This window comes from Zosterops lateralis, assembly GCF_965231275.1.
Source record: "Zosterops lateralis genome assembly, chromosome: 1".
NCBI classification, from domain to species: Eukaryota; Metazoa; Chordata; class Aves; order Passeriformes; family Zosteropidae; genus Zosterops; species Zosterops lateralis.
Genome location: NC_139762.1, coordinates 131,571,162 through 131,592,670, shown reverse-complemented (window position 1 = coordinate 131,592,670; position 21,509 = coordinate 131,571,162). Strand labels below are relative to the sequence as shown.

Below are 21,509 nucleotides of genomic sequence, written 5' to 3'. Positions count from 1 at the left end.
GCTGAAAATGACAGGCTTTACATGGCTTAAGCGACAGGCAAAGTAGTTAACTCAGAGATCTGAAAAAGCATTGTATGGTTATGTTTTGGACAGGAAATAAAAACAAACATAGAAGCCTGCAGGTAATGAAGTGCTTACTGCAAGATTTCAATTCTCTTGGACCTATTACATTTCAGTTTGATGCAGTAAAAGATTTTGCTCACCCTAAACTAGTGATCAGCAAGAAGGAGGTGTCTTTTTTGCTGCCCTTTGAAACAGGTGGTGATTGTTTTAAAATATTAGGGGTCTAAACTTGGCCACCATCCAACATATGTCAGAAGCTTAGGTCCTCATCTTCAGGATGAAAAGCACAGACCCAAATATTTGATCAGAACATATTCTTCCAGCCTTGCTGACAAAGGCGAACTCAGAGCTGACAATACATATTACAATTTTCTTTTAAAATCAAAGAGGTTGTGATTTTGTTTTGGTTTTGGTTTTTTTCCCCCATGTCTTTTTTCCCACAGAAGAATTAGAACATGTTCAATCAGAATGTGAAATGTGTCTCTGGCAAACAAAAAAATTCCTTAGGGACCTAAATTAAGAATAAAACAAGTGAAGAGAGCAACTCACAGCAGTGCATAGACACTACCTCTTGTATGGTTTTACTCTTGTGTGTTTGATTGTCTGTTTGAGTTTTGCATCTTGTATGTTATTGTTTATCAAAGAGCAATCAATGAGGAGGGAGATTAGAGAGGAGGAAGAAAGGAAAAGAAAAAAGGAGAGGAGGATAAATCTTATGCATATGTGAGGCCAAGGGATATTGCCTTTCAGGGTTCATGCACTGTTATCTTTAATTTTTATGGTATTTGAAAAGAATGGTAATGAGTATCAGAGTTAAAATGCAAGGATTGATGATTTCAGTGAAAATACATTGCCCAGAATCAGCTAAGGCAATGGCCCTGAGGCTTTTCTAGACCAGTGAACCACCTTTAACCCTCAGCTGCCATGTGCCCTTTGAGGAACATACCAGGGCATTTTTAAGAAATGCCCAGAGCAAATGTGCAAATTGCACTTAGCTGAAAACTTCCTCCTGGCAAATCAGGAGGATTTTTTGTTTATTATCCAAGGCTTTTGGGCCACCACGGAGCCATGGGCTACAGTTTGTGGACCACTGAGCTATGGAACCAGTCCTCATTAAAGAATACTTGCCAGGGATTGTTCATGCTGCAGGGTAACTTCCATACATTAAGAGTCCTCTTGGTAGAAAAATACAAAGTAAGAAATTTGAAAAGGACTGGACTGCTGTGAGGTGATTTGTTTTTGCATATTGGGCTAGTTCAGTTGATGATATCAAGCAAGTTTGCTGTGCTTTACTATTACTTAATTTGGAACCTGGAAAGCTGATTCTTTCCGGATTCTGCTTTTAAAACTAATGCTCCCAAAACATGTTTGACCTTGTCGAAAGGGTGAAGATGGTTTTGGTGACTTTGGTGATCAGCAAAAATAACCAAACCACCTCTCCAGCAAGAGAGGTTGTGGAGTCTTCCCCACTGGAGATATATAAGAACAGTCTGGATGCAATCCTGTGCCATATGTTCTGGGATGACCTTGCTTAAGCAGGGAGGTTGGACCAGATGACCCACTGTGGCCCCTTCCAACCATATCTGTTTTGTGGTTCCATGATTTTTTAAGCTTAACACAAGAAATAGACCATATTGCAAAGCTGGGTTGAAATTTCTTATACCTACTCATTTTGCTGGCAAGTATTTGAAGTATTTGAGGTGTGTTTGTTGACAAAAATTCAGATTTGTTTATGTGTGTTCAATAACCATCTACTGAATATCTAATATGACAAGTCAGGATGTGCCAAAATGCCTGCTTACCTTGGTAGATATAGAGGACTAGGGTGTTCTTTCTATCTGATGATCATAAAACATAACATTATCTAACTCTAATAAGAATGAAAACAAAGAGGAATGCAGGAACAGATTAGGAGTGTTGAACATGAAAGATAATAAACCTGCAAATTTGGTGGGCATAGTAATGCAAACCATTAAGAAACTGGCTTACGGTCTGTAGTACCAGTTTGCTTTTGCTGACCTGACATCCTGGCTGTTCATGGACCACTTAATATAATGACAATGTTGACCTGAGATCCTTCCTGTGAGGCACAAGAATGAAAGAACAGTCTTCCCATTGACTTTCCTTAATTTTGTGCATTCGTCAGAAACCAAACATTTTGTGAAGTATTGATTTGCGTTCCTACTTTTCTGGATCCTTAATGATATAATACTATGTAAAACATTTTAAAAAAAATGTTGTAATCTTATATGAGAACAAACTGTTCTGTCAATACGTGTACCACAAAACCAACTCACCCTTAACATGACGGCAATTTCTTCAGTGACATTTACGAGCTCATTGAAAGAACAGCAGCAATTTTATTCATTGTTTGGAGCTTACTACCCAATGTATAATGAAAGTGTTATGAAAATTAGAAGTTGCATATAACACAACTCTTTTGTAGTGTAAATAACACAACCATATAAATTATACACATACTGGAATTATATTAAACACATACACATTATATGCAAAGCAGAATAGACCTTTTACCAAATGAACCTGTATTTTAATTAGGAGAGTGGTAACAAGCCTTTAAAATCAGCCAACACTGTATTTTGGTTTTAACTCAGAAATTCTGGGGCTTTATGAATTCATGACAGACCCTTAGGGATACATTTTCAAAGCATTGCACAGGATTTTAGCCATGCAAATCCCATTAAAATCAGTGGGAGACATGTGGCTAAAACCCACGCAAGGCTTTGGAAGCAACGTGCCCCTTAATGTTATCTAGACAGTGTTTTGGCCTGTGAATTTCCTTGCTTCCAATTTTTACAACTGAATTCAAAAGGAAATAAAATTTGCCATGGGGATGTGGGAATTTTAACAGGATGCAGACTCTTTTAGTTCAGAGACATAGTTCTGATCTAACAACTATATTACCACATGGTAAAGGTAGTTTTGATCTGTGCTTTACATGCTTTATCTCTACCCAGCTATTTTGACCTCCATTTTTACTATGCAACTATGTAGGCAACTGACTTTGCAAATAAACACATTGCAGTGCTCTGCAATTATAATTTCTCTTAACAGAGTCTTTGAACTGAGCAAACAACGAAGTTCCTTTTGGAGTGATGATTGTATTTGACTTAAGGCCGGTGGTACCCTGAGCGATGAAACATCTGCTGTTAGGCATTTCAGAAAGACCCAAATGCATTATAAAAGTCAGGTACTCCACAGTAAGAGCAGTAGCTGGTCAGCATGAGCTTTAAACAGGTGGGTCTTCCCTGCTTGCCCGAATTGCAGGAACACTGCTGGGGATCTGCAGAGATGGGCAGGGATGAGCTTGGGAACACATTTTGCTGTTAGGTGAGAAGAACTTCAGTCTCTGAAGCAGATAAAGAAACGAGGCACCCTCTAGACTGTGTGTCTACCACCAGATATTAAATATGCAAGTAGAAGATAATATGTCTGAGGAGTTTACTCCTCAGAGAAGTGCAAGGTCCTTTAGTCAAACTCAGCTCGCAGTCAGTGAAGCATAAACTCCTGTTATACTCCTGATTTGGAAGGTTGGTTGATACTGAGAAGAATGGGGAAAACCTGGATCCACAAGAAATGTGCATAGGCACACACAGCAGAGCAAGGGCTTTCTGAATGGTGGACTTGCTTATCTGTATGGCAGGTAAAAGCACACACAGAATTTGAGTCCTGGAAAGAAACATTACCTGATGCTGTGACTTTCGACACCTGTAAGTCCCGGTGTCTTGAAGAAAGTTAATGTCAAAGAATTCGGAATTATCTCTCCACGCCTTCTCCGCCTACGAAAGGAGTCACAATTTCATTTAAAACCTGATGATTTTACAGAACTTCTGTAAGGGGCCGAGCAAGAAGGTTTCTGGTGCTGTGGGGCACCTCGGCTGTGGGAGGCGATGCTTGTGTGGTTTGGGGAGTGAGGCTGGGGTGGGATGTGCAGTGCCCTGCTGTGGGAAGGGAAGGGAAGGGAAGGGAAGGGAAGGGAAGGGAAGGGAAGGGAAGGGAAGGGAAGGGAAGGGAAGGGAAGGGAAGGGAAGGGAAGGGAAGGGAAGGGAAGGGAAGGGAAGGGAAGGGAAGGGAAGGGAAGGGAAGGGAAGGGAAGGGAAGGGAAGGGAAGGGAAGGGAAGGGAAGGGAAGGGAAGGGAAGGGAAGGGAAGGGAAGGGAAGGGAAGGGAAGGGAAGGGAAGGGAAGGGAAGGGTCCTGCAGGGCAGGGCAGGGCAGGGCAAAGCAGGGCAGGGCACAGGGCAGGGCAGGGCAGGACAGGACAGGACAGGGCAGGGCAGGAGCAGGCAGGGCAAGGCAAGGCAAGGCAAGGCAAGGCAGGGTGGGGAAGGGCACAGGGCAGGGCAGGGGCAGGGGCAGGGCAGGGCAGGGCAGGGCACAGGGCACAGGGCAGGGCACAGGGCACAGGGCAGGACAGGGATGGGCAGGGCTGAGCTGGGCTGGGCTGGGCAGGGCAGGGCACAGGGCACAGGGCAGGGTAGGGCACAGAGGCAGGGGCCGGGGCAGAGGCAGGGCAGGGCACTAGGGGGCGCTGCAGGCCGCGCCGCGGGAGCGCCGCCGCCGCCCTTTGTCCGCTTTGGTCCAGCCCCGCATCCTCCCTGCCCCTGCGGCTTCCCCAGGCAGGGCTCGCCTCCAGCTGCAAATCTGCCCTCAGCCCTGCGGTGTGAAAATCCCATCCTCCTGGATTGGGGCTCGTGTTTGGTTTTGTTGTTTTTAATTGTTGTTTTGGCAGAGCTTAAAAAATAAATTGGCCTAATTATCCCACCTAATACTGTATTCTCGGTATTAAGACTTATGAAAACGAAAAGATATTTAAAAATTAAAATTGTACTCCAATGTAATTTGTCGTGCAATTGAGAGACATTAAACTGTGTTGCTTTATCTTTCTGGTGTTCTTAATTCACAATAGGATGATACGTTTCCCTGTTTTTCTGAATTATCTGACAACACCATTATAATAAATTCAAACTTTGGGGTCTGCCATCCCATCGTGTCTGTGTCCAGCACCACCACACCCCCTCCCCCCAGTTTTATGTTCCTAAATTGTCCAGGAGAAAAATATAAATAAGGCGAGCACTTCCCCCCTTCAACACCCACAGCATATTTCCCTGCCCCTCCCCCCTTCGTATGTGCCTTTACTTTTTTCTACACTCTAATGACATTTGGCAGGCTCAACTGTGTAATGCTTGACTGGTTTTATTGTTGTCTGCTCCCAGTGGGGAATAGTTGACACTGCTCTCTGTTTTCAATTGATATCCATTTTCAACAATATTGCCTTCTATTAGATTCCTGCACAGTTTGTGCCAGCCAAACCGAATATTTACCGTGTTGCCCTCAAAGCCTCAAATCAACAAACATTAAAATAAGTAAAATATGCATTTACTATGTGACATTTTCAAATTTCCCTTTCAAATTATTATTTTGACTATATTTCACAACAAATGAATCAAGGATTAAAGACACACTATTGCCACTTAAGGTAACTCAGATTGATTTTGAGTTTTAAATGACAGGATAAGAGGGTACATGAAAAGAGGAAAATCTAATGCACTTATCTGCATTTCATTAGTTTCTATGATCACTTCTCTGAAAGAGGGTACACAGATTTATATTGATCCTAGTTTCCAATCTTTGTGTTGAGTGACATTGTTTGTTGTATAATCTGATTAATTCCAAGTAGTTTGCTTGTGTCATAAAATACTAAAATCAACTCTTGGAATCTTTAAATTTTGAGTTACCCGCTGAGCTTAGAGCCTCTTCTGGGGCAGACTTCTGTTTCTTGTCATTGCTTTCATGACTTGGTGTCTGCCTGCACTTCCCAGCTCTCCAGCCCTGCACTGTCTCAGTTTCTTTCACCAACTCTTTTCACTTCTGACACCTCTTTATCAGTTTCCACACTCACCTCCAGAGGATTCTCCATTAATGGTATGTGTTGCTAATTTTGCATTAGTGAAATTTATTTATTATAATAAATTATGTCAAGTCATTTCCTATGTGCAATTTTGGCTCTGTAAAGCCCAGTTTAAGCAGTCAGTCTTGTTGATTTGCATGAAAACTATGCTGGATCATGGAATGAAACATCCTTTGCGTACCTTTCCAGGTTTCTTGTGGTAACCTCTTCTACCTCTCTCTCTTCCTTTTCTTTGTCACCTTTGTTTTCATCTTCATCTTTAGAAGCTCTAGGCTGTCTATCTTCTGCAAAAGACCTTTGAATGTTGTCAAGTAAAAGACTCAAACCAGAGGAAATTCTGCTGCTTCTCTTCTTTGTGCTCCCTTCCATCTCTTCCGAAATGGCAGCTAGTGTTTTAGATGAGATATGAGTTTTGAGATTTTTTTTATTCCTGGGGTCCTGTTGTTGGGAAGACTGAAGATGAATGCTCAGAAGGGCCACGGAGTGCCCATCAGCCCAGGAGCAGCAGTAGCAACTCAGGCTCAGCAGGAGCACCAGGACAGTCCCTGTGTGAGGGAAGGAGACCTATCTGCACTCCCTTGTAAGCACTGCTGGATCAGCTCTCACTCTTCCAGCATGAGGATGGAGAAGGGTGATGCTTGGGCCAGCCGCCTCTAAGTTATTAGGGGCCTAGAGACAGCCTTTATCTGTCCTTCAGCAGAATGATCCAAGTCTTTTTCTCCTGTGATATACCATAATTAACCTATAAGCCTTGCTGGAACCAGAAGATTTAGCAATTGAAGTAAACTTGCATAATGTTGAAGCTGATTTGTGTTCATGTAAGCTGCTTGTTTTTACACTTTCTCATTAAAACAGTAACAAAAAGGTACCAGCTTCACAAGGACATATATAAAAGGACTACATTCAGAGAAAAATGTGAAGACCCAGAAATTAGGGAACAGAATAACTGAGGCTACTGTGGAAATTTATTTGGCCTCTTTGTGTGCATAACATTCTGATGCAATTTTTTTTTCAGGTGACAATATTCTCCTTAATCCATAAGTGAAATGCTTCCTTCCCTGCACAGGATGGATAGTGTTTGCTGAACTGGTGGTTATTCAATATTTTGTTTTCCCCATCAGTCAATGCATGACCTCAGGCTTTATTTACCAAACACCATCCAAGCTCTGCACTTAATACAGAATTATTAATTTCCTCCTGGGCTGTTCTTTTACTCTCCTCATCAACAGTGCTTCACAATGGTTAATGGAGTTCTATATTTGGCCTGTGGCATAGGACTTTCAGTTTTTCTCAAATTGAGTGTGTGATATCCTTTCCTTTCCTGATATTTATTACCTTTCCATAATGGCACAGATGTGCAGAGGTCTGATCATAAATTGGTTTCATCTCCTGTGCGGAACCCCAAAGCCCCTGAAGTCCTGGAAGTGAAACACTGGCTCTTCCCCAGTGCCGCAGTGCTTCAGGGTGGGCAGGGCACAGCCTAGAGAGGAGCTCCATCAGCCTCCCCCTGGTCACAGCCCCTCTGCTCCTGCTTTGTGGTGTAAAGAGGATGCACTGCACCGTTCCCTTGTAATCTGTCTGGATGATTTGTGTTGTCATAGCTCGTACACTGTGGAAAATGCATTCAAATAAAACACATAAGGTGTCAGAAAGATACCAGTCTAAGACAAATAATGTACAAGAAAAAAGGCACTCGACAGAGCAGAGATGACTTAAAGGCTTAAAAAAAGTCAAAACCTCAAAATATTTTGTGACATGGAGCTCATCTCTTGTTGTTGGCAGTCCTTACAGCAAAATTCATTTGTTTATGGCTGTTTAGAGAAACCCCAAGTTTTCACTTCTGTAGATTAAATAGGAGCCTTTGGCTGAGCCAAAGGTGGGGAGGCGATTTTGACCTAAGTTTTTGACCTAAGGAAAACAGCCATCAGTCATCAGAATGAACGCGTCAGGTAAACAGAGGCAAAGCAGAGAAGCCCTCCACTGCTGCAATTCAGCACAGCTCAAGGAGCTCTGGGCTTGGGTTTCTACCCAGCAGAGAAGAGACTTGATGTTTTTACCTGGCATCACAGCCCTTTTGTGTCCACTCTGGGCCCAGCACTGATTAAAGCTGGTTAATTACAATGGTAACCGACCACAGCATCCCAAGGTGCTCCCTACCACCTGTGAAATCCAGTATCTTGTATGAGACAGATACACACAAAAACATTGCAGGGATAAGCTAATGTTGCCTGAGAGCTGGTTATTTTGTGAGATAATATTATGGGATAGTGATTGCCTGGCAGATAATTGTGTGTGAAAGGGTATTTTGTCATACTTGTTTTGCTTTTTTCCTTGAGTAGGCTGAAAGCTGGAATGTATTCAGTTTCCAAAATAGAAAGAGCTTGATTCTAAAGTGGCTCCACAAAAAAATAAACACATAAATTACAGCTTTCGCATGAGAAAGGATGCAAAGGAAATTCTGCAATTACCAAGGTAGATTCCACTTTATTAAGTGAACAAAGCTTTGTTTTGTGGTTCCAGGATGCTTTTAACATTAACTATATATGTTCAACAATTGACTGAAGGAAGAGTGTAGTAGATTATGCAGCCAAGGTATGATTGAAGACTTGTAGGCAAGAGGCAACTTGGGAAGCATTGATCACAATCTCATTAGATCTGATATTGCAGCAAAAATGAATGCTAAATGAGGAGAAGGAGAACAAAAAGATGCTGGAGTCAGACTTGTGTTTCTCCAGAGGAATAGCTACATGGTCATAAAAATCAAACTGGCTGGAGTGGGACTGAGGGAAGACAAAACCCCAAGAACTATAGAATAGGGAAAGAAAAGCATGTAGCATGCTTCTCTGCCAGCAGGGACTGTAACAAAAGACAAATGTGGCTAAATAAAGAGTTTCAAACCAAAATTGGGAAAAAAAAAAAAAAAGAAAAAAAAACCAGAGAACAATCTGATGGGCAAGTTAGAAAGGAGAAACCGTGTGGTCCAAATAGCTACATGCAAAGACAGAAGAGAGCCAAAAACAAAGCAAGTGTGCTAAGTAACAATAGCCAAAGAAATCAAGCTAATTAGTATGAAGCAAACAAGCTTGACAGACTGGCTGAGGCCAGACAGAGGGTGGAGAGGGGAGGGCAGGTAAGAGGTCAAACGAGCTCTTTGCTCTAGTATTCATTTAACAAGATGAAGGTCACATCTCAGAGAGTGTGATAGATTTTTCTGGATGGGGAAAGTGAAATGTCATCAAGAATTATGGTTATGTCATAGCAGTACTCTCATAACCTTGACAAGTCTCCAGTCCTTGCTTAATTAGCAGGCTTCATGTTTCTAAAGGGGTAAATTTAATAAGAAAACCTGGCTGAAAATATTTAGCAATTCTGAGGAGACACATGACATTTTCCTCATTGTATTTTCCCATTTTCTGTGCATCAGTCACAAAATTTTAAATTGTCTGCAAAAGAAGGAACTTAGTGGAAGATGAGAGGCTTATACATTTAATCTACATCATCTAATGCCTCAGTGCCTGCCTATTGTCAAAATTCCACAAAACACTTGTAATACATATTTTCTTCTGAGCATACCAATAGCTCTACCGCAGTTGATAGAATTACCCTAGTGTTTAAAATCAAGCATTTTCTCCAAGATTGTATTAAAGCAAATGCTAAATGCTATCATAATCAGTCACAGTAATATACTTGCTTTTATTTTGCTATGAAAGACACGCCAGACCCATAGCAGAGGGTGAGCTGGGGACACTCCAGTCACAGAAAAAGCACCCACAAAGTCTCTAATGGACACTTGTCCTCCCCTGGGAAAAGAATTATCTCATTCTCAGGGTCATAATTTTTGCACTATGCTCTTCTAATGCCTTATCCATAATGGGGTGATATGACCAAGCTGATGAAGAGTAATATGGTTCTCTAAAGTTATTCAAATAAGTTTAAACTTCAATAAAACAAGGCTGATGGCTGGGAAATGCTCTCAAATCTCCTCCTTCACACACTGTATAGAAGCCATTCCAAAGTGTTTATTATGCACAAGGAAGAAGAGGTGGATTAATGCATTCTTGTAGAAACATTTATGTGTATTTTATATTGTCATAATTTATTTTAGAAATGTAAAATGACAGTACATCTTCCAACAAAAGAGAAAAATTTTGAGGGATGTTACAAGCTCCAAACAAAAAACAGATGCATATTTTTTGTTCATTTCTGGTGTTAGATCAGAAGTCTTGGTATTTTGCATGGAAAGGGAAAGAAAGAAAGAGATAGGAGTTGATAGAGGCTTGAAAAATCTTGAATGACCTGTCAAGAGCTCTTACTGATGAAAGTTAAAGGCAACACTTGTAAAAATGAATTACACGAGCTATTTTTTATACTGCACACAGTTTAATAGTGGACTTCAATCTATTTTATGAGACAAATACCTTAATACGGATGATTTGCAAAAAGAATGCAATATTTACCCAAATAAGAATAACATCCTCAACTACATTTAGTGCTAATTTAAAATGACAGGGGCTATCAATCCTCAAACTCCTCAGTATAACCTAATTGCCAGCTGGGGTCAGGCCAACATTTGCTTTCTAGCGAAGTATTGTAGAAATAGATGAATTGCCCTGCTCTCCGGAGCATTCAGTATTGGCTGCTTCTGAAATCAGAAAACCAGCCTTGAGGAAGCATCACAATATCTTGTGCCTTCTTCATTATTAGTTTTTATTATGTCCTTAGCTGCTAATATTTTGTCGCTTTGCAAGTTCTGTTACTTTCTTATATGCATGTTAGTTTAGAATCTGTAATTTACTGCTGTAACCTCCAAAAGACCCCGGAAAACAAAATCTGCTTCTCCGACATCTTTTTACCTTAGGTATCGAAATTTGAAGAAAATTAAGAGGCTGAAGTTAATTGCCAGAAAAAATAGGAAGTTTGGAAAGATTCTTGCTTTTTGGAAATTAAAAGGAAGTTACCTGAGCCAAAAGGCAAATATTGAGTGTGGAAACAGATATCCTGATATCTGTTTATAATTATCGTGGTAGAGTTTAGCCTTTTTCTTTCTGAGTGGATACAAACCTCAAATCTTTTGTACAGCCTTCTCTGATTTTATGTATTTCTACTTAAGAACAATAATAGTGTAGTTCAGTATAAATTAGCTTAATTTTTCCATTTCTTCAGGAAAAATGTTTTGCTTGAGAGGCTACAGCATGAAAATGTCCTCAATTGTCAGGATTCAATTCCTACACATTGAAAGAGGTCTGATTTGGATCCCATATAAAGACTTTAGAAAGAGTTTGCTTTAGAGAAGACCGATGTCTTAGGAAAAGATAAGTAACTTTTAAAAAAATTTCTCCCCCTGGACATTTAATTTGCCATTTTAAAAAATATGCATCTAAAAATGCTAAAAATGTAAGTGCACTGAGTAGTTCTGTTTTTTTTTTTTTTTTTTTTTTTTTTTTTTTTTTTTTTTTTTTTCTTTTGCCACTAGCTAGAAAACAGCAAAATGATTTTACCTTGTCATAAATAAATGGACTTCTGAGAAGTTCATTGGGAGGTGATGGATGAGAGTTCACCATTCCACCACATTCTCACAACCTCTTCTAACACAATACTACAGCATGGGATATTTTTATAGAAAACAAACATACATACATACATATAATACTATCTGTCAACTCCTGCCTAAAATCTTACCAAAGAAATTTGCAGAACATCTTCAGCATGATGGTTTCTCCATATTACTGCATGCAATTTAAAAAGCCTGCAATAGCACCTCTGAAACTCAAGACTTTTTTACCTCCTAAGTGGAGATATTTGACTTTAAATAATGCTGATATTTTATTGTCATGATTGCCTTTCCTTACTCCTAGGCAGCAGAAGATTATGGAAAGATCTGTGTACAGCCAGAACTGGAATGCTGCACAATAAGAGACTTCTACTATCCCATACTTCATTCAGTAAAACAATTGTGCAGCATGTTATGACAGCTGTTTTAGGCATTAGGCCAAAATAATAAAGAAATTTTCAAATGGAGCAATTTTTCTCTCCTTCCTGCTCCAAAACACCAGCTCCAAATCTTCTCTATTTGTTTCACCAATAACTACAGTTGTGAATTTAAAAAATGATGTCTTAAAAATAGACATTCCTTAATCAACTTCTTATCACCCTGAACTTTGACTGCTAAAGGTTGGGATGTGAATCATAATTTACCATGTTCTGGAATCTTGTAATTTAGGTCTTTAAATTGTTCTCAAGTGATGTCTTGGAAATAAATATATTTATCTACTGTGATGGTACTCTTCCTTCTCCAGATCTTTAATAAAACAGGTCACAAAATTTAGTTGTTTAAAAACTTACCTGAAGAGATTATGAAGACACCCTGAGTCATATTCTTCTGGTGTTGCTGGGTCTGTCTGCAGTGCACTTGTCTTTGCAGGTTTGGATCTTTGCAAGGGGTCCAGATTGGACAATGCGGTCTGAAAAACTCTTAAATAGGTGGTATTTTCTGCAATGTGGCTTAGAAATTTCTAAGAAAGCAATTTTTATGTTGTTGGTTTTGGGGTTTTTTTCTTCTGTTTTTTCCCCTTATCATTTGGCTCATTCCTGTCATCTCTCTGCAGAGCTCTCTCTAACAAGGGAAACGAAAACATGGTCCATTTGTCCTTTAGGCAACTGCTGGAAGCTGTGAGCCATTCAAAGAAACAACCTAGGATATCACTAAGGGTATGATGTGTTATTGTCAACACCTTGTGAGCTATCAGGTGCTTTTTGCCCTGATGTCAGTAGTGAAACTCATTCTATAGCTGACTCATTTGAAAAATCCCTAGGTCAGGTTGTTTCTGGGCTCATGTTTTGAAGATGGCATACAGTGTTCAACAACAGAAAAATCAGTCCTTGTGCTTTTTTCATTAGGTAGTAGCAATTTGTAAGTACAAAAATAAAGCAATGCAATACTGCTAAAAATATTTATACAAACAAGTCTGATCTGATCCTGCAGATGCCTGTATTCATTTCAACTGTATGAAAGTTAGAATCAAAATTTAAAATCTAAGCAATTAATGAGCATGTCCACATTCACAATGCAGACATATATCTTCTGAAAACATTGAAAGCTAGGTACTTGTGGTTCTTGCAGTATCCATATAGTGTACCTCTGCAATGTCTATCATATTCAATTCTTTTTAGGTTCCCTGATGTGAAGGGTAAAGTGCTTCTAAAGGCCTTTCCATTGCTGCAGAAGCTCCTTTTCTTGAGTGAAAAGGAAAGTTCCATCTCCTAGTGGATGCTTTACTTTGATCATTTTATTCAAGTCTTTTTTCTCCTGTGGTTTTATTTTCCTTCACTTGAAGGTGAAACTATCTTTTGTTGTACCCAAAGTCCACTGCTGACATGAAATGTCCAGCAACAAGTGGTGCAATGGTAGACATCATAGACTGCCTATTTCAGGTTGCAAAACTAAAGCTTATAGGACAGTTAGGGTTGGCAATTCTGCATATGGCTTCTCCCCAGAACTGTCTCCTTGGGAATGACAGCCACTGTGGTATCTACCAGTGGCCCCGAGTATACAGGTCAACTTTTCAGAAGCAGAATTTGCCCCCAGCTATGGGGGCTATTGGCAACAAAAAAAATCCAAGATTGTATCAACCATCTTTTCTAGATCACAAGACTCCACATTATCACTCTGATGGTTTTCTTGTCTCTTTCATCTGCTCCCAGAAAAACTGAGGCAAACTGTGCATTATCCTTGCCACCTTCCAAGGATGAGGTCATATTTTCCTTGCAAAAGACAATATTGAAGGCTTCTGTGTTTTCAAGACATGATGAAAGAATCACCCAATCCCTCCACATTTCTTTAGAGAAACTCAGATCCAATTGCTCCAGTTTCTCAGGATTTCTCTTCACCATCCTCTGGCTAGAATGGCAAGACAACACCAAACAATTAATAAGGCCAGAATGAATTCAACTCACAGTCTTAGGCAGTATTTAAACAGATTCTTGATTATCACACAAGAATAAAAGCAAGAATCAAGAATAAATTTCTTGGTTTCCTGGAAAAGCAGACCTACATGGTGATAAGGCCTCTGTTTAAAAAGACAAATTTTGCAGTCTTTTCACTCTAGGAGTTAAAAAGACAGGGAACCTCTTGCAGCCTCTCTGACACATATATTTTTTCAGATGTGAAAAGTGAAAGTGTATCTGTTTTACAAAGACTATGACAAACTTTTTTTTTCTTTTATATCTCTTTCTTGCACTCTCTTTTAAATAAATGGGGCTCATGGATTTTTTTTTTTGTTTTGGTTATTTTTTAGGTTTTTTTTTGGTTGGTGGTTTTTTTTTTTTTGTTTTGTTTTGTTTGGGTTTTTTTGTTTTGTTTTGTTTTGTTTTGTTTGTTTTAGTTTTTTTTTTCTTTATGAGTCTCATTTTGTCTGTTCCATTTTCGCATCTAGTAAAAGAGTGGGAAAGGGTGTACTTAGTAAAACCAGTGATGGAGAAGGACATATCTCCTCCATGGTTCTCCACTGTTGTGTAGAAGATAGCCACTTGCCAGTCCCAGTAGTTCCTGATATGTTCCAAGTAAAGGCTGGATTGGATAAAGGATCTGAAGGATGAGCTGACTTTCCCCCATTAAATCATGCCAGGTCAGTCAATGGTTTTAAGCCTTCTGTAACCTGTTACTCTTCCCAATAGCTGGTCTGCACTGGAGTCAGCCTGGATGGGAAGGGGCTGTTAAACATTAGAACAGACTGCCCAGGGAGGTGGTGGGATCACCAACACTGGAGGTGTTCGAGAAAAGACTGGACATGTCGCTCGGTGCTATTGTCTAGCTGACAAGGTAGTGGTCAGTCAGAGGTTGGACTCGATAGTCTCAGAGGTCTTTCCCAAAATAAAAGATCTGTAAGTCTGCAATTCTTTGAATTTTCCCTGGCTCTTGGAGCTCTGAGGAAGTGCAGGGAAGATGAGAGAAAAACACATTGAGCCTTGCGTATGTGAGGCTCCAGACGGTGAACATCCTCTGTGCCTGGGATCTGAAAATGAATCTGTTTAAAAAAAGGTTGGAAAATCACTAAAGCTTTTTGGTGGACTCATATCACCCATATTTCTTTTTTGTTAATGGCAATATGCTGTTGTATCATGGGTAACCAGTATGACAGGGCATTCCCAGGGGGCAGGCTGGCAGCCCTGCCAGGTCAGCCTTGGCCAGTGCACATCAAGACCTGGACACACAGATGGGGCACTTTTAGGTGTTCACACTGCACACACTGTGCAGCTTAGCAGGGCTCTTGCATTGTCTGTGCTGTCAGCATTGCACTTTTCCCAAGCACTATATACTTTCAGCAGAGGATTATAAAAAAGAAATTAAACTGGAACCCATTAAGCATGTTTACTCTCTGCAGCAAATATTTTTACCACGTAGTTATGTGCACAGGAAGTGCTGTAAACTTCAGCATTGCTGCTGGCTCCTTTGTAATCACTCTGCTGATTATGAATTGCTGCCTTTTGGCAGTTGTTGCTCACACGGTTATGATTCCTGCTGGTGGGAGGGTAATAGAGGGGAAAAAAAACGTGCAGGCCAAGGAGACCTCAGGACAATTAATGTCCTTCAGCAAAGTGGAGTAGGGTGCAAGATAAACTAGCCAAATCCAAGGCTTGTGGCAACTCTATTTCTATCTTCTCCCTCCTGCAAAGGCTTTATCTAAAAAGATATATGTGAAGAAACTAGACCTACCAGTTAGAACTTGATCACAGTATATCAGAAGAAACTATGTAGCCTGAGAGCTGGATTACGAACATCACAGCAAAAGTCTGTTCAAAAAAAGAAGCAAAAAACATTAAGCTGTAAGATAAACCAAAAATCATCCCTTTGCTCTGTATGCAAAACAGTGATCTGAGTTAAAAAACAAGAACAAATCTCCATGGTTATATGATAGTGATGTGTATTATTTATTTTTATGAGATAATCTAAAGCTTTATACAGCAAATGTGAATATTATAGGATTTTGTGTGCTATTATTTTCATGATGAACTCATATTTTTCAGAAGTTTATAACCTGGATGTTTGAACTGATGTGGAAGCTTTGGAAGTTGCTGAACCTTAGCTCAGCCTGAGGCACTGACCCTCTCTGGTCTCCATGAAACTGGGCACTGGTGTGGTGAGACCCAGGATGCTGTGGAACTACTGGGAATCTGTCAGTTGGAGAGGCAGAATGGACCTTATTGATTTATTTTGGATAAGCTCATTATTGGGGGGGGGGAGAGTGGGGTGTGTACATATGGAAAACTTTATCCAGGTAATTTCACACCCATCATGGAGTTAAGTCAGTTCTTTGTTAGACTGCTGACAGCAGATGCCTTACTGAAGGTGTTGCTCAGTAATATGTTATATTTCTCTCATTTTTTGCTGCTCGTCTCTGCCTCAGGCTGGACATCTAGGAAAATCCAAGTCTTTTGGTTTGGAATTTCTAGGTACCCTTCAGGTTGTTGTTCCTGACTTTCCCCCTTCATTTTCCTTCTTGGTCGATCAAAATTCTCTTTATACTGATTTCATGACACACTCACCCTGTTTTTCTTTTCTCCTTGTTTAGCCCGGTGGCAGAACACGGCTATTAATGATTCCTGTGAAAATAGCATTTCTGCTTGCATGGGAGTGCTGCCAGACTGATCATATTTGCTCACAATAATGTGTCTCACTAGATTGTAATGGGGCATCTGATGAGATAAGATTCAAATTCCAGGACTTCACACCTGCCCTTGCACAGTCACTTAATTTTTTTCCCTAAGAAGATGAAGATTTTAGTGCCTTGGCTTCCATAAACTTCTTTGTGCCTACTCCTTGATCTGCTGTGCTAACTAAAACTATTGTGGGGGATGGATGCTTCAAGCTTTCAGTTGTGCATATAGTCTCAGTGAAGCCAATGTGCTATGGAGTGAGCACTAGTAGCCAACATGTTGGTGTGGATGATCAGAGTGGGTCTTGTTAGAAATAAATTTGGTATGATGAGGTCCAAACTTTTCTTCTTTTAATGCAGGAAATCCAAGAGTGTATCTTACCCCCATCCTTGTCTCAGCATTTTTGTGAAGGGTCAGGTTAGAAAGCAAATTTTGCTCACAGAACTGCTTTTAATTGCCTATTCACATTCTCCAGTCTCAGTTCTTCAGGAGAATATGTCTGAGCAGATGGCTTTGACTATAGCATGGGCTGTGTACCACATAAGAGTACTCTGGCAAATATAGTTAGGTATCTGTCTGATATGGATGACAAGAGACAGTGAAATATGTGAGAGTGTGAAGCTGAAGTGTGATTGCTTCTAAATGCTGAATTAGCTCTGGTTCCATTTTTGTTTCAACAGTTGTTACTTTCTGTAGGAGCATTATAGCAAGCTGAACTCAACTTTTCTTTTTGCCATGCTAGTAGGATGAGTGACCTTCAGAGCAGAAAGATGTGAGAAGTGTAGGGGACAGTCTGACAGAGCATAGGAGTCAGAATTTGGGGAGTAGGGAGAATACAATGACAAAGTGCAGCGCTAACTGATTTTTGTGACTGGAAAACAAATTAATCTCAATACCTGGTAAAATAGTTAAGCCAGGGTTATTATCTCTGGTTTCTCCTGAAGAAGAAACAAAAGTGGGGTGCTGACATGATGCTATGAATAATTGCTGTTGTTTTAGTGTCAGGATGGGAAATTAGGCCTACAGGCCCCTGTTGGTTTATTCTCCCCATCAGGCTGGAGTGCCATATAATAGGTAAAGAGGTAATAGTCACACTGAAACACTGGGATAGTCACAGTGCTTGGGCTACCATTTGGGAATCATCAACAAAAATAGTTTCCTTTGTAATCTTATCTTAATTCCTCAGAGTCCTCTTTATGTTTTTTTGGTCTATGAGGTAGTGGTGTTCCTTGGGAAAAGGCTCAAATGGAGAAATAGGTTTGTGCTACATCTGGACGACACTGAGTCTTGTCAGTCTGATATCCTCTAGAAACAAGAACCAAAGCAAGAACAATTGGCCAGGTCTTCTGTGAGCTATTGAAAGAAGTTATGTGGCTTCCCACTTCTCAGCTCTAGAAAAAACTGGGAAGCTTAAAATTATATCATTTGCCTAAAAGCATGATTTAAACCCTTGTGGAGCTCTGCAACCACATCCTTAAATTTGCTTTAGTATTCCTGGGAGGATATTGAAAAGAGAAAATGAAGATTTGGCTAAGCTAAATACTCATAGTCATGTGAGAAAAAGAGGGTTTTGACGTTCATTTGTCACTATTTGTCATTACATAGTTTGTTCAACGTGTTTAGGGGCCAAAATAGTGACACAAAGCTGATATTACCAGGCATAGAACCTGAAAAACAGTGAATAGCTAAAGTAATGTGTCAGATGTCTCTGCAGCTGGATATAGTTTCTCTAGATGATGAATGACCAATACATCTTTGAGAACTGGGACGGACTCATGAATTTACATAAAGAAAGTAGATGACATTTGTCAGCTTCGACAGTCTGGTTTTTAAAACATTTAGTTTTGGAAGCAATTTTTTTTTCTTCCCATTTTCCCTTGCAATAGGGAAGGAATTCCCTTTACACATCTCAGCACTTTTCTTTACCCTTCTTCATGTCCCCCCTCAAAAGAGCTTTTGTGGTGTTTGCAGAATGCCCTCTAGACTTCAGAGAGCTAAAACTCTGGCTTATCAAGATATCAACATTGTCCCTCCCCTCACCTTTTAGTTCCCTTCTCTTTGCAGTTATCTGTCATCTCCCAGTTTATGCTGAGATTGGCAATTCTTAAGGACCAAGACTGCAGGTCCATGAGTAGGGCTCATAAACCAGCAATTATAGTAATTGAGAACTAATTCTCCTGAGGTAATCGAGTCATCTCTAGACACCTTTCTTTAAAAGCAAAGATACATTCTCTTTCCATCAGTGTTCCTCTTGCAAACTCCATGATCTTGTTTCCAACATAAAAGCAATCCTCAGACCATGCATGTTTATATGTATACTTTATACCAGAAATATTTTCTCAGGGAACTATAACGTTTCAGTTGCCACTGCAAACATGTCAGAGGAGTATGTGAGACTGAGCTGACGCAGTGCAGAAGCCTTATTGGCAATTACTGCCGAGACACACACACAGTGGACATTTAATTACTAACAAAGCCACTTATATTGTGGACTTGGAGATTGTAGATTTCCCCGTGATTCCTTAGACAAATAATTGACCTTTTTTTCTAATAAGGGCAGTGATAATTCCCCAAAGGAAGGCTGTGTGGCTGCCCTCGTGGAAGTTCTGCCTTGCTTCCTCATTCCCAGAGGCCCAGGTGAGAACCAGGTTGGGAAAGGGAACAGGAGGAGGGGACAGGAGCAGGCTGGGCAGCGTGAGCCCACACTGCTCCCTGCACCAGGGCATCCACTGCCCTGATATGGCCATTCTCATCCTGTAGCAGAGCCAGTACCACGAGACTGGCAATATTACAGAGCAGGGATAAAGGCATTGTCCCTGTGTAGGCTGCACTTCCCTTCTCCTGATCCCACAGCTTGCTGACAGACTGACAAGTCTTTTCCCAGCACAGTAGGATCCTTGGAGAGCTGCTTCTTCCAAAGAGGTTTTTGATCTAGATTTTGCCATGCAAAGGATAATTCCCTCCTTACCTCCTAAAGGTATAGGACTCACTACATTTATAAAGCAACCCCTGTGTTTGAGGAATGACTCCCACCACTATTTTGGCAGGAGGAGATTTAAGTTGTGAAGGCATAATGAATTTCTATGTGTGCTCTGTGCAGTGTCAAACTGTTTAATTTTGAGAAGCTGAAGTCACTAGCCTGTTGTTTCATGTTTCTGTCTAATTGAAATGTTAAAGAACTGATCTTTCTGCTGTGTATTTAGTCTGGACATTCCAGCCTTTGAACTCTCACCAGCACTGTGAGTAATGTTATCCACACACATTCACTCTATTGTTACAGCAAAATCTCTACATCTGATTTAAAAAAAAAATAATAAAATCAAAGGGCCAGCATGACGTATACATAAAACATTAAAAACATTCTTTTGGAGGAAAAAAAGATGGAAATAAAGAAATAAGGAAAGAAATAAAGGAAGAAAAAGAAAAAGAAGAAAAAAAGCAAGAAATCTCAGTCCATTATATGAGCTCTTGGGAAGGAGGGAGGAAGCTTTCATTATACTTACCATCATTTTCAGTTTTAATCACCTCTCTTCTTTTCGAATTAAAAAATAAATTTTGATCAAGGGCCTAGAAGACCCAGAAGTGCCTTCTGGGGTTATCTGAACCAGTCACCTGTTCAGAAGAGACAGCCTTTCACCATCAGACGGATATGCATTTTCAATAATTAACTATTTTTAGCGTGGCATAAGTGAAAAATTAATAAGCCCCAGCAGCAAATAAGCACTGCAGTGTGGGTAGAGAAGAAAATACAGGCCATAGCTCAACCTCCCACTTTGAAAGTTCATCTCCCTTTCCTCCCCTCCTCCCCCACTGCAGTCCCCAAAGGGTGACTTCCCTCTCTAATAGACCCACATTTACAGTGAGAGGTTTCCCAGCTAGTCCAACATTAACATTTATCATCTCATTTCAGCACCTCCTGTGAGTAATTGCAGCCCTGAGAAATGGTCTCTCCCTCGGCTTTCTTTCTACCCAGCCAAGGGCTCCCCACAAACTCTGGGCACTCCCCCAGGGATTTTGCTGTTCCTGCGGTTCTCCCTGGCAGTCAATTGTTCACTCCTGTTGTGGTTTGAAAACAAAACGAGTGAGAGGCTCCAAGTCAGAGATATAATTTAATGAGAAGAAAGATAAAAAGGTAAAGATAAAATAAAATAAATGCAATAACACAAAGAATCACTGACAAGGTCAGAATACAACCTGAGCAGGATGGTGGAAGCAGTCCAGGTGAAGTGCTCTTCCTGAAGCAGTGATCCTGTAGAGAGGACTGGGAGCTCTGGTCCTCTGGGAATCCAGTGGGTAAGTGCCCACTGCACTGTCCCAAATCCCAGCTTATATCCAGGTGAGAATGCTTGGCTCCTCCCCCTGGGCAGAGCACCTCACAATAGCATGAGAAGTGTGAAATGTGTCCTTGATGGCCCATTAACAGAGATAACCCCTGGAGGGAGTTACCTGTGACTCATGGGCCATTAGCAGGAGACACCCCAGAAGTCATTAGCAGAAAAACACCCCAAAGGCGTTAATGGGCCATTAGCAGAAAAGGCAGGGGGCTTGGGAAAACACTAGCCCACCTGGTTTCAACAGTTCATGAAGATGGTGATAGAATAAATACTTTGTGTACATCCTACACTGCAACCCAGGACAACTCCCTTTGCTGTGGCCAGCAGTGAGGGGGAGGGCTGAGCAAGGGGATGAGGTCTGTCAAACAGAATTGCCCCAAGCAAAGGGACATTGCAGCTGAGGTGGCAGAGGAGGAAGGACAGGGCCTTTACAGAGTGACTTCTCACTGGTCATGGAGTTGAGAGCATCAAGAGCAGCCCTGGCACCCCTCTAGGCAATAATCAGGTCTGTTCCCAGCTTCCCACTCCT

The 21,509-nt window shown here is 40.7% G+C and overlaps 1 long non-coding RNA gene across 2 annotated transcripts; it reads right to left on the bottom strand.

Moving 5' to 3' along the window:
* Nucleotides 1-8,466: 8,466 nt before the first annotated feature.
* LOC310917393 lies at nt 8,467-20,482 on the bottom strand. Of its 2 annotated transcripts, none has more exons than XR_014591441.1 (4): nt 20,150-20,482; nt 15,706-15,782; nt 12,336-15,016; nt 8,467-8,672 (listed from the first exon to the last, which is right to left on the bottom strand). It is a non-coding gene; the product is annotated as an uncharacterized lncRNA (long non-coding RNA). The 2 variants fall into 2 exon arrangements; XR_014591442.1 differs by having other exon boundaries at nt 12,336-13,890.
* Between the last annotated feature and the right edge of the window lie 1,027 nt (nt 20,483-21,509).